This window comes from Etheostoma spectabile, chromosome 13, assembly GCF_008692095.1.
Source record: "Etheostoma spectabile isolate EspeVRDwgs_2016 chromosome 13, UIUC_Espe_1.0, whole genome shotgun sequence".
Lineage (NCBI taxonomy): Eukaryota > Metazoa > Chordata > Actinopteri > Perciformes > Percidae > Etheostoma > Etheostoma spectabile.
In genome coordinates this window covers 15,706,600-15,724,813 of record NC_045745.1, presented here as the reverse complement: position 1 = coordinate 15,724,813, position 18,214 = coordinate 15,706,600, and the positions used below count along the sequence as shown (strand labels likewise).

The 18,214-nt window shown below is 38.1% G+C and overlaps 1 protein-coding gene and 1 long non-coding RNA gene across 3 annotated transcripts in view; both read right to left on the bottom strand.

Annotated features, from left to right (window-relative positions):
• The window catches only part of fstl4 (follistatin-like 4), a 209,683-nt gene that overhangs the window by 76,378 nt on the left and 115,091 nt on the right, over positions 1–18,214 (bottom strand). The window lies entirely within an intron of this gene.
• LOC116700372 (uncharacterized) lies at positions 375–4,710 on the bottom strand. The gene is made up of 3 exons (XR_004334636.1): positions 4,700–4,710; positions 3,454–3,457; positions 375–473 (listed from the first exon to the last, which is right to left on the bottom strand). It is a non-coding gene; the product is annotated as an uncharacterized LOC116700372 (long non-coding RNA).

Sequence of the window (18,214 nt, the reverse complement as noted above, 5' to 3'; positions counted from 1 at the left end):
CTCTCTCTCTCTCTGAATCTTTTTCACTCTTGCTTGCTCTAACAGAGGATCCTGTCAGTCTGAGGAGAAGTATAACTTACAGGGACATGCAGAGTTTAGTAGCTACTGTACACAAGCTCCAGTGACTGCCCTGTCACCTTCTTTGGATGCAGTTCCCATCTGAACCAAAGTAATCACTTACTATTGTAAAAATGACTACAATTATTGATATTGTTAAAACTGCTGCTGCTCTTCTTTTAAAATGCCCAAATTATGTAAGTAATAATTTTTTGTGTTTTGCCTTCAATCTCCGGGTGAGCTGTTCAAATTGTGCACGGCTTTCTATGTAACTAGCTGAGACGAGGTGGCTAACCCTAGCATGCTAGCTCTAGCATGCTAGCTCGTTCTCAATGGCAAAACACTGCTATAACACACACTAGTTCACCATAATCTCCAAAAGAACCACTTGCATGTCCCTGTTATGCAGGTGCGCCCTCATTTAGAAGAAGTCTCCCCGCTAATCCTGCCTTGTACTGACCAAAGCTGGAGAAAGAGTTATCTAGCTGATGTGCAACTCCCAACAAAGATAGTAAAGACGTGAGATGTCTCACTCTGTAGTTAAAACAGAGACCTGAACACACAGGGTGAAAAAAGGATCTGCAGCAATGCTCAGTACAACAAAAATATGGTGTATTTTGAGAATTAAACCACATATATTCTGGTAAAAACCTCGAAATACAATTATGAACCTGAAAAGGAACATTATATGGGCACTTTAATTAGTGCTGTGAGAATGTAAAAACACTGTTTACAGTGTCAATACATTTTGCACATTTTACAATTTTTCTTTTTTCCACTGCAAAGATAATCATTTCATCAATCATAATTTGTAATTAATCACTAAATTAGCATAAATTGCACTGCTTGGAGACTTTATTGGGATTGGTTATATGTTCAGTAAGTTGTACCTGTTTTGTTTCAGTGATTATTTCATTGCCATGATGTAAAAAATCTTTAATATTGATTTCAACTTATTGTATTAGATATATTGAAGCTCATAAATTAGGTTTTATATTTGTTTTTTTCTTTGTTGTGTGTTGTTGTTTCTTTGTTTTAGTCTACTCGCATCAAGGGGTTATTTTCCTTCATAAAAATTAGGGATTACAGACCTCGTTGGGTGTTCCAATAGTTGTGTTCATGTTGACTGAGAGTGCTACTGAGCTCTCAAAACCAAAATCAAAAGTGTAAATCTATAGTATAGTTTTTGGATTGGCTCTCATAACAGGCTGGATGGGGGGCGCAGGGCACATTTTAACATCATGTGATTACTTGACGTCTGTAATAACAACAAGGACAGTTGAGTGTTAAGTGTTATCTAAGCTACTAAAGTCAGTTGTGAATTGAGGAGAAAGTTGCCAGTGGGCACCTGTGTGTGATGAAAGATATATCAGATAAAATCCTGTGTACATAAAATAGCCCAATTAGTGGTTTTTGGTAGACTAGATCAACTAAAATGTTCAATATATTAATATAATGATTTGGGGGCCCCAGCTTCTTGATTTACTTTTAACCATTTCTCTAACTGGCAATGTTGGTATTAGCACTGGTAGAAGTACTCAAAACGTTTCTTTTTTATTATTTTTTGGAAGGAAACGGATTAACTATTAATAGTAAAACTATTGATACCCCACAGTACAAGTCCTGCACTAAAATGTTTACTTTAAATGGAAAGTGAGGCACTATAATGTACTAAACATGTGTTGAAGTTGGAGCTTCCAACTTTTATATATTGTTGGATAGCTTAATGAATAAAAATGCATCATATTTTACTTGTGATATTTTGTAAGTCCTATTATTTGAATCTGCGACGTAACCAGTGACATTTCTCTGTCAGGTAAATATAGTAGTACAATGTTTTCCTCTGAAGTACAAGTACTCCCTGGACACTTTGCATGCTATTTCCTATGGAAATGTAGTCTGGCTATCACCGGACCTACTCAAGCTAAATAGATTTGAGATTGAACATTGGTCTGGGGTGTTTGCTCTGTATTTTCTCTGCATAAGAGGCGTGACCAACGGGCATAGTTCAAATGACTCTGTACACAATTGGAAAGTCCTTCAACCAATCAGACCCACAATCCGGGTGACGTAGAAGCAATAGCGCCATCAATGGGTTTGCTGTGCTTTGGTGGCATTCGGTTCCGGCCATGTTGAATGTAAACAAGAAGCTGCTTGTTTGCCTCTCTATCGTCATCGTGTTAAACCCACCAGTACCGCGCCAGGTAGATAAGCCAGTTTGTAATTAGTTCCCGCAAAATTGTGAACTGAAGCAGGAGAATTAAATGTGTAGGTTTCCAGATCGAGCTGCAGGGCAAAATCAAATTGCCCGCAGAGTGGGCAGGGTTTACCCAGTCTAGCAGAAATGTACAATACTATAACTATAGTCCATGCAATTTATTTTTTTCTGCTTTACATTTTTCATGCTCAATAATACAAAATGTGGTTTCTAACAAATTGCAGTCCAGTCAATCAGCAAATTGCCTCCTACCTGCATGTGGTTTTGGCAGTAATAGCAACAGAATACTGACTAATGGAGACTGGCTCTCAGAGTTGTGGACTATATGATGACCTTAAAGACCCATAAAGCAAATGATAACAGTTTGTTCTGTAGAGTCAACAAAAATAACAGTATAATCAGACCCAGATTATAAATACAGTTGCACTTGCACCCTCAGCCCTAGTGAAGCGGATTTATCGAAAGAAAATAATTACCAAGCGTGCACTCCCGCTAACAGATTGAGACTGGGAACAAGCTCAGGCGTTGATTACATTTTTAGCATCCATCCTCCTCTCGCGCCTACACCTGCAGTGTAAGTTACAGCAATCTCATGGCCTTTCATAGCCCATGCTGAGGCCTGCAAGCTGCTGCCTGATGATCCCAAGAGTATACAGCTTTTAAATTGCCTGGGTGTGGGGACCGAAAGAGACGGCCACCTCGGGCTGTATGTGGCCTAACTGAACCCCACTGATGACAGAGAAACCTGGACTAACATCCAACATTACCCTGCCCAAATACCGCAGTGACCTTGTGGGGAAAGTTTCAGAGACAAAGAAAGAATGGCCGATTTTAAGTAACTCAAAGTGGGAGGTAGACTAAATAAAGTAAACTCTTTCTGTTCGTCTCAATTGGCAGAAATATTTTTCAAATTAAGGTTAAGCCTTTGCTTTAGGGAAGAGAGTGTAAATATTTCTGTCAATGCCCTTCATGCATGGAAGTTTCAAGTCAGTTTCACCTCTGACTACTGGTCAGAAGTGTGAAACCACACTCACACGACATCTCATGCTTTGCTGAGGTTAGGAAAAGTTAAGCTTAGGCACACAACTCGATTGGTTAGGGAAAGGCCACAATCAGGTATATAAGAAAACAACTTTGATTATAAGAAACAGGAAACGGTGATCTCGTGCGTCCAAGACACGTCTAAGCACTTCAAGGTTTGCGAGAATAGTAACACCATTAAGTTATTTTATCCTTTATTCCTGAAAGATAGAAGTCATATGGACTGCTGGAAATTCTTGTCAGGGGAACATCCACGTGTTTCAGTCTAAAAAATTGTTGGTTTTCTTGTGAGAAAAGCATCTGAATTTGACAGACACACATCTCTCTCAACCTCTACACCCTTGTGTTTGATTCTAGCGATAGGGTTTGGAGAGTTGAGCTGTTATTACTTAAGTAATAATTTAATTAATTTATTATTTATTTATTTAAGGACAGTGCACATTCATTAACATTTCTGTAAATTTGGCAAGATGTTAGGAGAATCAATTGACTTGGTCAGTTGATGGTTTTATATATGTATACTGCATGTTGTGTTGAAAAAGTACATAATATGTGCAAATATTTGCTGTTGAGCCTCTTCTGACCCCCCACCAACCACAATGTGGTCTGTATCCTGTCACCTCAAGTTCCCATTAAGTCCAATACAACCAGTACTATGCTGGGACACTTCTTAATTGGCAGTGATTTGTTTGAATACAACTTCATTAGGAATATGCTCTATTTGAGAATAAATAACACAAGGTCCCTCTAAATGATACAGCAACAGAAATCCCTAATAATGCAAGATCAACTGTAGTAGGTTATTAGTACTTTAGTAATGCAAATTCCCTGTCACATTTTCAATTAATTAAATTATCAAAACCAATTGCCACTGAGCAAACCTTTGGGGCGCTCCAGGGCTCTGACAAAACTCTTCTAAACTCCAAGATGGTAATTCAGCCTTGGCTCCATAGATACATATTGCATTAATGGTATGCTAATCAACAAGGATGGAGGCTAAGGATTCTGGGCATGGGTTTGTTCTTTAAACTCAGCTACAAACTGTATATCATCCTTACTAGCACATTATCAAGTACTTGCAAATAAAAGTAATTAACCACAAGTAATTTATCTGCCAAAGTTACTAACCTTGGCTTAGACACTAATATAACTTGACCTCGTTACAAAGACCTCAAAACTTTCCAAGAGAATTCAAAAAATGACCAATTATGTCGGGCAGTTAAGGGATAATTACTTATTAAGTACAGGAAAACTAAAAACACTTCCACAGAAATTTGAGGACCACTGAGGACAGTATAAAGCAGAAACTCTTCAAATGACAATCACCATGAATAAAATAATGATGATGTATGCTGTCCTTGCAGTTTCACTGAGATTGATCACATAGTTGGAAGGTGCGAGTATTTTTCTTCCATATATGTATGTGCAGATCAATAATGCAGAGTACCGACACTTGAAAAACAACTAAAAAGGAAATAGAGGAAGACAGGGATGTACGCTGAGAAAACAGATTTTATTCTTTCTCGTCAGTCAAAGAGAAAAAGGTTCATCCCTTTTATCTAAGAGTTTTATCTTTCATCTAAATTCTGTCGGTGAACGTATGTCTAAAGAAAACTCTTCATCTTTTTTTTCTGAATAGGTCACAATTTTGATTTAGTGGCAAAGGCTGAAGTTTTTTGCGTGGGAGTCTCGTTCAACAGGGCAGATTATTTTTCTTTGCATAAATGCAGCAGCTTCAACATCTAAGTACACATCAACCAATGCTGAAAGTGCATCTAACTCCATACACCGATGTGTGATGCAATTCCTACATGTAATTTACCAGACCTTTTTTTTTAGATGTCCCTTTGTCAAAACAAGTGAAGCTCTTAATTGGTGGGGGTTTGCAGAGTGTTCCAGTTTTGGGTTAATACAAAAATGTATTTTTTGCCAGGGGCTGGAAGCAGGCACGCAATGCCAGGCAAAACATTAAAAGGAGAGATAGATGAGACAAAAAGCTTGATGATGAACAAGAATAGTGCTATCAAATATTTCAAACAGAAAAAGCATACAGGAAGTCTGCTAATTTTCTATAATTTTGACCTCATTTTCATTGTACCACTGCATTAAAAAAAGGAAATGAATCTGGTCTCTGATGATTCCAAAGAGATGAGATGAATTGGTCAGCATTTTTTGAGTCTCTACAATCATGCAATAGCAATGGTGATTTCATTACCATTAGACGGAGCAAACATAGGAAGCTAATTTCAAATTTGATGACAGTCCTCAATTATAATGAGTATGTTTCCCCCCAGCTAATGAAAGGCAATGCAATCAGTTGATAATGTGATCATTAATTTCCCTACTTATAATTACAGTATAGGTATTTACTTGGTGGTACATAAAGGTTTAGATATTTTGTCCCCTCTTTTCATTCTTTAAGTTCATTGCTCGGTCATTGGGGACAGGTTATTGCACGTTCAATTGGGAGACAAATGATTGCAGGTTAGACAGTGTTCAGTTTTTCTGTTAGTGTTGCAAAATGAAGACACTAATGAATATGTTGGTGTGTTGCATCTTATTGTTCGATGTGCAGTGATATTGTACTTTATTGAATGTTAATTTTTAAATGTATTTGGTTAAGGTTAGGGAAAGCTTGTGGTCTTGCTTAAATATTTAAATAAATCCATTCAGTAGCTGAAAGGAATGTGGGGTGCAGTTTGTGCATTCTAAAGTCCCAAATTATATATCTGTGTCTGTTTTAGACTACGAAACGTGCATACAGGCGGAAATTCAACCGTGCTGTTTTATCGAGATAAAGCTGTAAACGGAAACACACTCCGCTGGCTGCTAGGCTAATGCGCAATGGTAAACACTGCAGCTAACGTTAATGTGTCTATCTCAGCTGAGAACGGAGAAATGTCTTTTCCTTCCCTACCGTGTATGTTGTTGTCGTGTCGCGAAAGGTTGAATTTGCTCCATTTTTTGATAAGTTTTGTTTAGAAAACCTTGAATGCATATAAGACACAATGTCATTAAAATCAGTGAATCCATGTCATTAAACACAACGTGGCCGTGCACATATGCAGGCCATTGTGCTTTTTGCGGTGATGACAGTGACAAGCTCAGACCAGCGGTAGGCATCAAGTGACCGTAATGTGGTAACCATGCCAGCCCTGTTTGTGTTCTTGAGTAGTTCCAGTTCCAGAGGGATAAAATATGGCGACCGATTTGTTTGTTGTTGTTGCCATGGCAAATCGAAGTATCATGACTCCATTCATGCTGCCTTTTTATAGTAGTTATTTAGTAGTGGCCCTTAACTCTGAGTCAACCTACTATGAGTTCATTGAATCAACTCAAATCCGCTGTTCTGGAACCGAAAAACTCAGTTTCCCATCTCAGGGTAAACCCACTCAGATTTCAGGGTTAGACTCAGTTTGTTCAACCTTCTTCCTGAAACAGGGCCCCGGACACAAACACCCATTTCGTGGGTGAAAGTCTTGTGTTTTCCCCATCTTCCAGGACACAAACTCGGAAGATGTTCCGAATTTGAAAACTCTGTTTTAGGACACATCCACCCACCCCAACTTGCTCCATACGCGGATCTTGGAGCTTGTATACAGAGGCAGTCAATGTGGTGCATACAGAGATAAATACGTGGAAGATATATGGACTACAGTGCATTACTTTTCGTAATTATGTGCAGAAATGAGAAAAGCCTGCTTTTTCCCACTGTTTCACAGAATTTTACAATGGCCATAGGAACGTTAAACTGTTTCTATGTTGTAATACTACACACGATTGTTGGGATGAGGGTAGAGATTCTTTGATTTTCACAAATCAAATTCCTTTCTGCTTAATGACTTACTGTTTTAATCCAATTGTGTTCCATGTCTTATTTTTTTGTGGTTGTTTTGAAAATGAATAAATCAAACTGAAGAAGAAGTCAAAGTACATTTGTTTGCACTGCATACCACATTGCCCCAACGTACATTGACAGCAGTGGACTGATATTGACTCATTAGAGGTTCACAACTGAAGTCCCTCTCTCTGCCAGCATGTGGAAATAGCAGAATAGCAAGCCATTAACCAGAAAATAGAACTAATGAAGGGGGAAATTAACAATACAACAAATAACACGTGTATTTCTGAATTCCCTGCCTGGCTTCTGTCGATACGGCTTTCCTGTTGGAACGTCGCCTCCTCAGTTCATTATGTGACACTATCTGGGTCACACACATCTGCCACCGTTGGGTGAATTCAAACCAAAAGAAAAAAATACAAGAAATGTGTTTTGTCAAAATAGTAGTTTATCGTTAATAATGAGGTGACCTGGATGGACAAAGAGTTATTCTGACCTTTCTACCTTCAGGGTTTTTTTATAGAAATGACCACAGTACAAACGCAGAAAAGGTACATTTATCATTGAGACTGGGCAGTTAAAAACACGTACCCCCTTTCAACGCTGTGTGTCTTCGGATAATTGCTTCTAAAAAGAATTGGTGACTTTTGGTCTGGTTGTGATATTTCTTTCGTTTTTTTCCCCCCCATTCAACCCTTTCCTTACTGTACTCGTTATGAATCCGTACAGTATCCCTATCAGGGATGCAGAGCTCTCCAACAAAACAATTTCATTATGGTAGGAGCCAGTCCTTCAGTCAGCAGCTTGTCAATAGGAATGACATGTTTCAAGGCCTTGGATCTACAGCTATTTAAATACAAATTGGCTTTCTGCCTCCTCAGGATCCTGGACGAAGCCTCCATATTCCTCCCCTCATGCCAAAGACTGTCACTCACTACACAAAAATCCAAGACAAGCTGTCTTTGAGCTCGGCCACGTTGATTTAGTTCATGGCATACCATGCAATTCTCAGATAATTGCTACTCCAGTCCAGTGAAGTAGTTTTTTTCTGTTACACCTAATTGAATACATGATAATATATTTGAGACAGAGGGACAGGATGTTCATTAGTGCAGTGGTGAGTGAGTGACATGCTCTTAATGGCTCCTAAACAAGTTCCACAGTTCCAATTTGAATAGACAATTTAACTTAACTTAATGTATATGTACAGTATGTAAGTTAATTTCTGAATCCATTCATCTGCAAAATAGAGTTGCGAGTTCAAGTTTATTTTGAGAAAATAGCTTAAGAAAGAAATGGGAGAATTAACTGGCAGGGTATATTAAAATATGGGAAAGCAGTGGAGCAGATTTAGGCCAGTCGGTCACATGTACAGTACAATATGGTGTAACACAATGTACCCTGGAGTACTCCTGCTTGTAGCAGTGACTAATTTGAGAGCAGGAGGGAAACACAGTTCAGCACTGTACTTTTTAATTATCAAGGCCCTTCAAGTGAATGACGAAAGATGGTGGGTAAGTTCAATTTCTCTATTCTCACGTCAGCGTTTACACTGAATAACTTTGGTCGGACGAAAAAAAAAGCAATTTTTTTTCTCACACCTAATTAAAAAAAATAATAATTCAAAATTATGAATGATTGATTTATAATTAAGATTATAATTAGTTGCAGCATAATGCTACTTTTGCAGTTTCCTTCTTCCTTCATTGTATTTCCTTCCTTCTGTTCTTTCCTTTCTTCCTTCCTAAATGGTTCCATTCTTACATCATCTTTTTTCTTTTCTCATTTGCCTTTCTTCCATGCCTTCCGTATCCTTCTTTCTTTCCATTTTCTTCCTTTTTTTACCCTCACCCTTTCATTTCTTTAATTATTTAACCAATCTGAAAGCATGAAAATGCTAAAACTAAACTCTTTTTCACAATGAGTACTTTCACTTTTGATAACGACACACTTTTTGCCATTTACTTAATCAAAACTTTGACTGTAGGGTCTTTTCTTGTATTGTTTTTATTTTTAATCATGGTAGTCATCCTTTAGTGAAGGAGGATCTGAGTACTCACTCTACCACCATGTGCAGATTTTCAGGGATAGTTATTTTGGTGTTTAATTTGGCACCAGACACACCATACCATAAAGTCAACTCTCTCTGAACCTACAGTAGGACTAAAGGCAGAGATAAACTATAGAAAGAGGTCTCATTAAAAATGGTTAGTGGCACCCTGGCACTTACAGTAACTCACACTGCAACAGCAGGGAGCTGTCTTTGTTTTGGGAGCTGTTTTGTTGGCCCTATATTGAGGCAAGATGTGCGTTTACAGCAGATTCTTGTGTCTCTGGAGCTTTTTCATCATCTGGAATAATAAATCAACAGGGAGCAATTAATGAATAATGAAGAAGGAAAATCTGAACACTTACTATCTCAAACAGTGGATTAACTACCATTGTCTCTAGGGGTGGAACGTAATCCTCTTCCTCCCGGATGGGACATAAAGCTTTTGCGATCTGGCTCCATCGAGACATGTCTTGTGCGGCATGCTGTGCCTCGCCACGTTAGGTCCATCACCTTAAACTCAGCTGTCACAGTTCCTCCCCATGTGGTTTTGGGTAGACCTCGCTTACTTTTTCCTGATAGAGTCCATCCTAATTCAACTTTAAAGATTCAGTCATGGGCCATTATGAAGACATGTCTTATACATCGAATTTGGCAGTCTTTTGTACAGCTGTTTATTTGAAATGTACTCAGGCCAGAAAATGCGGCAGATTTTCCTGAGACATCTATTGTGAAAAGCATTGATCTTTTCCATGTCACATGTCACCACTCTTGTGAACACACTTTGGGATGATCATTTAATAGAAAATAGAGAACAGGTAAATGTTGCCACATTTTTTTTTCCATTCTAATTAAAAAAAAATGTAAGGTATATGTCAGCTTTTCTTTCTCAGCAATATCCATATTTATATTGCTAATTAGGTTCCCAAAACTGCATTAAAGTGCTGCTGCAAATTTGATCTAATTTCAACCATATCCTAAACAGACATACATTTATAGATTATGCTAATCCAACACTCAGGGCGATACTTAGGTGTTCTCAGCCGCTCTAATCAAATTAGTCTTATCAGACGAGCTTTAATTGCCAGCATCAATAAAAAATTAAGTCTACAGCTTAGTAGTTATGATATTTTTGCACAAGACAAATGTTATTAATTGATTCCTGCTCTCAATTGAATGAACTACTTATTTAAATGATACTATAAAGAAACAATGAAGTCTACTCTGTAGCCAGTCTTTGTTTAATAATAATGTTGTGGGAGGTTTGGCTTTCATTTTATTCAATCAGATTAATGCCTCAGCATATGAGTCTCAGGCCTTTTTTATGCTAGATAAATTAAAGTGAAGTTCACAGTTGGACAGACTTAATATTTTAAGATTAGAGAAAAATACTTTTTAGATGAGGCAGATGTGGAAGTGAGAAAGGTTAAAAGAAAGTAAGAAAATCTGATTTCCTAAGATCACAGAAAAACTTGCTGACACCACTGAAAAACCTATTTGGCGGTACTTTGCTTCCCGAACCATATTTTACACGACATGTGAAGTCAAATGTGTAATTTAGTTGCATATCAATTTAGCTTCCTGCTGAGAAGCATCTCATCCTTCTAAATGAGTGGAACAGTGGTAACTAAAGGATAGCTCAGTAACAAAACTGAAGAATAATATACTGTAGTCTAACCTCAGCAGAAATGGCATTTACGCACACGCACACACACACACACACACACACACAAGCATACACACACAGGGCTGAGATCAAGAGGAGGTAGTATTGTCAGTGCCATGAAGCAGATGTTTTCAGAACGGGGAGGGTTAGATCGGGACAACCATTAGGTGACGACATGAGGCTAGTGTACGAACTAGACCTCTAAAAGGTGCTGTAAGTGATGCTGGGTGACGTTACTTCTTGTTGAAGTTCTAGTATATGTCTTGTTTGAAGTATTTTTAGCACTTCAGCGTGCTACTGTGGTATTGCTGCTTGTAGAATTTATCAAAACCAAATTGTACCCCCAAAATGACTTATAGAAGGACCCCAAACCACTTCCTATGCAACTCCACTGTACAGCCTACTATTGACTACTACATCAGAGGAAGATTTTGTACTACTGTATTTACCTGACCAAGAACCCTGCAGTTTCAGAATTAAATCACAAAATATCACAATGACAATGTGGAGTAATCATTAGCGTCATGGACTTATGACAGTACGCTACCCAACTGGCCCGTTACGAGAGCTAATCAGCACATATCTACGTTCATCCACCACCAGAACCAAACCGTGTGTGTGTGTGAATGCATAGAGAGAGAGAGAGAGAGAGAGAGAGAGAGAGAGAGAGAGAGAGAGAGAGAGAGAGAGAAGGTGTCTCATGTTGCATCGTTAACAGATTTAACATTTCAGCATAGGTGTTTATTTCCATATAGGTTTAGTGGCTTAGCAGTTTTAATGGTATAGTAGTATTTGATTCGCGGGGGTATTTTGGCGACTTATCCCGACCAAGGGTGAGTCTGATCAAAACTGATGTGTCTGCCCGGTTCAACTCTGAACTTTTTTCGCATTACACAGCGCTCTGAAGGAATAATCTCAGAGATTAAGCTATGTTATGTTCTGCCAGCTCACAGAAATTTAATACAGTAGCAGGAAAAGAGTCCCCCTGCTGTTCTAAAGCGTTGTGCATGAAGGCGTCTGCTGATGTGCAGGTTACCTTCCCCCCAAACCCGGACACATATACATACGGATACATCTCGCTTTATAAGATCAATAGCCTGCCTATAAGTGGCATCACGCTCTGTCTGCACTTGTTGTGTGGTTGTGCTTTGTATGTGCAAGATTTTCGGGAGAATTCGGGAATTGTTGTTTGTTTATAAGTCAAAGACAGTCCAAAGTAGTGCTACTTTGCACGTTTCTGTGGGTCTGAGGTGTATTTCACATTTTAGCTGCCAAAGATCTGCTGCTCTCTGTCTCTAGTTGTCCGGGTGAGAGGGGGAGCGGCCAGCAGCTAGAGCGGAAAAAGCCAATGTGTGCTTCTTTTACCTACAGTATATATTTAACGATATCTTTTGCATTTCTAATCCAAACAACGTCAAACTTGGCAGTGCACTTACTCGTACCAAGACACCGGTCAAGTTTGAAATCCCTCAGGCTAACGGTTCGACAGCCATGTGCCACACACACACACCTGTAATTTATAGATGACACGGATCGAGAGTGGAGAATGCCACAAAGAAGAAAAAAAAACATGTCAGAGTACTGCATGACCAAATTATTTCACAGAGAAATACAAAAAACAAAGAGGTAATCTGAAAGGTGCAGTGCAAGAAAAATGTGGACATTCTAGATTAATCGGTGCTGTAATCCTCTACTAATAATTCATTGTAAACTGTGCTATGACATTTTAGTAAAATTAAATTTAAAGTTTGATGCCATCTGAAGTTAGACATAACTAAAACTTTATTTTTTTTAATGCAAAACTAAAGGAGTTGAAATGTTGCCATTTGTATTTTCTGAATTAAGTCCAATTCAACAAATGAAAACTGCTTTGTTTTTTATAAATTGGGCAGACAAAAGCTCCATAGAAAACAGATAGGTGATGTTTGAAGATTACAACTGTAACAGGTTGAGATCGGAATTGTCATCAAATGCTCTTCCGTTTTTCCTTGAATACACTAAAGCCTCAAAGGACCTTTGCATTCCCTAGACAAATTATCTCCAAACTTTAAAACTGTATCCACACCAAATGCTTTCTACCATCAAAACAAACTGTCAACAGTTCCCAGCCATTTTTTGATATCATCAAGCCTGTAGACCTGTGTTTTAGCATATTAACTACAAATCATGTATGTTTTGCATGACCTCTGGCTGGTTTCTTTTTAAACAAGCAATTTGTTTTTTTCAGATTGGTTTCCTTTCTCCCTTCCTCCCTTCCTTCCTTCCTTCCTTCCTTCCTTCCTTCCTTCCAGGCAGCTATTGGTTTCAGTACGTTGCAGTACAGTGCAGTATGACAATCAAATTGCAGTAGTGTCCGTTTTGTTGATTTTCTTTTTTTTTAAATTACATAATCATTGTCTATTTCTGTTGATGTATTCAACGGAAGAATCAAACACACAACAGCACTCCCCCAAGTCTCTGGTTCCAAAGTGTCTTTGATTGCACCAACAAGGACAGTTTGTTTACTACAGGATCAAGGACAGGACCTTTAAACACCTGTTGCCATTTTCAGCACCTCACAAAAAACGACACCCTCCTTGCCATAACCAGCAGGAGGGTAAACATATGTCTGGTTAATATGTGTTTCAAGTGGGGGGGCCAGTTGATGTATTGCCGTGGTAGTTGCGGCATTAGCAGAGTAGAGTTAGAGTGATCCAGCCTGAAAATCACCTCGGTTTTTAAAAGCATACTGCCTTTACATGGGCAAAGCGGCAGGAAAAATCTCTTTGTGAAGACAATCTATCGGAAAAATGATTCAGGATCCTTCTGAATAATACAAAAGGTACACAACCTTTTTAAACTACATCCAGATTCAATTACCACCCCAAAAACTAAAGGTGTAATACAATGACAGGAGTAGGACAAAATAAAACTGTAATTTTTATTAAATGGCGAGTCAAAATGGAAATGCTCAACAGTGTTTACAGGTTTTGGGACGCGTGTGAGATGAGATAGATAATAAATCATCTTTTGTTTGTTTTTGATGGAGTGCCACTTGAACAAATGAGAGACAGAATATGGTACAAATCAGACCCACACACACAAACACACACACCTTTCACAGAATCTCTCTATTTATCTGTCTACCTCCCACCTCTAATTTCAATGGCTAAAGTGTGTGTGATTTATTTCCTTTCAGAGTGCTGCATGAGTTGGCATACAGTATATGCCTGCAACTACTGCTGCTACTCCAGCCCCTTCATAATTTAATCAGGATGAGACAAACTATGAATTTGCCATTGTTTCTCTGTGTGGTCCTCGCCTGCTACTTTCCTTCCTTCACCTCCATCTCCTGTTATTTCTTCATCCTGATGCCCCTTTCCCAAATTCCATCTGTGTGTTTTAGTACTGAGGCTGCTGGCAGAACCCTTCTCAGTGGGATCATGTAAACAACACAAGTCACTCAAGTAGATGCACACTCGCACAGGCGGACGGACAGACACACAAACACACACACACACACACACACACACAGACGGACAGACAGACAGACACATACACACAGTTGTAATCCTTAAGGGAATCACACAGATGTCTAGGCACCTGGTGATCCATTCTGAATGTTGCCAGTTGTCGTGGCCAAGATCTAATTTATAGCCCAGGTAAACACTTTAAAACCCACTTTGTTGGGGGAAACTGACATCAATCTTGGGTTAATTACTTGCTCTTTCCTCAAGGAGTACAGCGTCATGTTTAGTGGCCGTCTGTGTTCTCCACTAAAAAACAACAGTGTGACTGTGATGCCTGTAATATCACTCAGCTTACAATGACAGGTACACCACATTACATGTATCTTTTCATTGACCAATGTTTCTTTTTTGTTGAATGAAGAGCTTGTTTCTTTCTTTGTTGACATTTGTCAACTCCAAGGGTGAAGAAAAGGATAATAGCAATTTTGAGCTTTGAAAGCAAATTAGCCTTTTGAAAAAAACATATGTGTACCTGGATCGTTATAAGAAAGATAGAACAAGCCATACAAGTGATGCATTCAAGTCCCAAAAATTACTTGTGATTATTTGAGTAAACTCTGTATACTGTACATTCCCTGACTTTACCAGTTGAATCCATGCTTTTGTATATGGCCATGCACATTGTAAGTAGGCCATCTGCATCACATGTTCTTCTACTATGCAAGAATCTGAATTTTAAATGTGGCATTGTGATTGATGGGACGTATTCATGAATGCAAGGCTTCCCACTTAAATTACCATATAATTGCCATGAATATATGCAGATTAATCTGTCCGAGAATCCCAGATCTAACATCTTCCAAGGAAACATTAATACTAAATGTCATCAAATGGTGCTTTCATGCTCGTTTTCCATGCACAATTCAGTCTCAATTCTCAGCTATTAAAGGAAAAAGGGGTAGCCTTTAGTCCAGGAGAAACGCACTGATAGTGGAAACACTAAAAAAGTGGCGTTAATTAAAGTTTGTCTTGACTTCAACATGAAATATTTTTGGAATAATTTCTTTGACGGGTTAATGCTTTTTTCAATCAGCCGTCTGTAGAAAGCGCCGGTTCTTGGTCAAAGTCATGATTGATTCTTTGGAAGTAACTTCAACAGATTATAAATTACTAAAGTGAAAATTCAAAAAACTAAAAAATAACACTGCTTTAATATTTTATTTTTAATATCTTTTAATATCTTTTTTATTAAGAGTTCCATGTTGCTTTCATCTTATTTAAGAGGTTGTTTTGGTTGCACATACAAGGCCACGATTTCTAATTAGTGCAGCTTACAATGAAAGCAAACTATGTCTATGATTAGTTTACTAAATTTCAAACAATCATTAATAAGAAAATCTGAATCTTAGCAAATGTATTCAAATCATGGACCACCAAATACTTAACTAATTAAGAGGACACAAAGTGCTAAGTAAGGGAATTGATTCATTAGGAGCAATTTGAGTTTGAAGTGTAAAAGAGCTTGTGGTTGTGATGGTGATATGAGCTGCTGTTAAACCATTCAGCTTACAACAGAGGATGTGGTGTGACTCAGCAGTAGTAGTGGAGTTGGGAGGTCATTTCACCGTCAGGGACATGACATGGCTTTTTTACTGATAGGAGGGATAAACTGCCACTGGTGACACAATTTAATTTAGAGGGTGACAACACATTACCAAGCATTAGCAAGCAAGGCTATTTACTTTTACAGAGTGACTCAGTTCAGACCAAAGGTTTGCACTATGTGGTCAAGCGAGATAGAGAGTGTTTGAAGAGAGGGAGCGCCCAGCGGTGTTAGAATAAATTAGTGAATCAGAAATAAAATGTGTTGTCGCCAATTCATCACTAGAAATGCAATTGTAGCAAGCATGTCAATACCACTAAAGTTATCCACATTCCTATATAAACAAAACAAATGATATATCCAGCAACAAAAAAGCCCAAAAGTTGGAAGTTATAACGGAAGTACAAAGAGGCGTTGTTATGGAGATGATACACCATCTTGTTGCATTGGTGTGAGCTGGCAGGTTTAAGAACGCTGCACAAGAAGTTGTGAGTTTAAACTCATCTCGCCTGAACTAGGCGTAAAAAGGCACCTTTTATGGTCCAATTTGATTTCCGTAATGTTCGCTCCTTTATGCTGGTTAATTTAAGTACGTGAAAATAATGCAGTTTCAAATTTGATTTACCAAATTCTGGTCAAGTTCAAATGTGGACCAACTACAGGAAGCTATCCCACAGAGCAACAGTTAAAATGTTTGCATTAAAACGTGAACGGAAGGCAAAATTAGTTAAGATGAATTCCCAACTAACAAATTGAAAGCACACAGTCACATTATTTTGAGATCCAGCTTTACCGTTTCAGATTTTACATAATTAATCATGCTGGGTCAAGGTTACAGGTGTGGAATTTGAGTCTTACCAATGCGTTAGTTTGCTAATAAGTCTTTCCCTGCACCTGGGATTAAGTAATGCATGTACTTTAAGCAGGACAAAGTAAATTGAACCTGTCACAACTGCCATCCTTCTTAAAATTCAGCCAGCATTAAATGAGTGAGAATACATTTGGCAAAGTAGCTTCTCTTCTGAAATGTCACACTCCAGAAGAAATATAACTCTAAAAGTAACATAAAACCAATACTATTACTGTACACTTACACTGAATGATGACTTTCTTCAAACAGTAATTATAATAAAAGTCTTTTAAATGTCACATTGGCTATACACTGCAAATCAGAACCGCAGAAAGTGAGGCTGAAAAGAAGATAAGTGCATACACAACTTTAAAAGAAAGTGAGTCATTGAGACAACCATATCCAGCAGAACTAGTCATTTTGATGTAATGCCCAGTGAGAGCCGAACGGTTAAGAGCCCCCGCTATGTTTCCGTGCTGACTTGAGATGTAATCCTATCAAAGCTTTGTCTTTTTATTACTACCCACTGTCTGAATAACAGAAAACACAAAGGGACTGACCTAGGGCTGCCGGATTTGGAGAGAAAGTCAAATTGCGATTGACAATCCTGCAATTACGATATAATGGCAGCATGACTTTACTTGATTGTTAAAGAAAATGCAGAAAATAAGCTACAGATTCAAATTAAAATTTTGAAATGTGTATTCTTTTTAACTTGAACATACAAAGAGAATGGTATTTTTTTTAAACATTGAATACTAAAACCAGTGACTTGGTCTGATAAACATGTAACTGCTTACAGAACAATGAAACATGTTATGGCATATTCTGTCATACTACTTAAAATTCAACTTCCTGAGACAAGCCTGATACACTACATCCTTCAAGGTATTTACAATCAATAATGACCTCTCTTAATAGTAGTTTTAATTGTTTTGGGTGGAGTTTGCCTTTCATGTGTGAGATTTAACTTGCATACCCATGAACAGGAAACATGTAACTTAACATTACTTTATGTAAATTTATCTCATCAGCCTCATTTCATTGGTTGCTCTCTGCTACACAAATACAAAACAAACAAGTACAACTACAAAAAAAAAAAACTCAAAAGTTGAGAAGCCTGACTACAATAAAACCAAGTGACGCAAAAGAAATAGAAGAAATTATTATGTCTCACCTCCTGTTGTAAGTTTTGATGGTAACTATGGCCTAAACACACAAACATGGTTAATTATTTTAAGCAGAGTAGTGCAGCATAATCAATGTAAAAGTGGGAGGTCTACATTGCGTGCACACTTTATGTACATCTTTTCTTTGCATCACACTGTAAATATGGATTCATAAAAGCTGAGAATTGTAGTGCCATTGACATCAAGAAAAGGAACACAGACACACACACAGACACACCCACACACACACACACACACACACACACATAC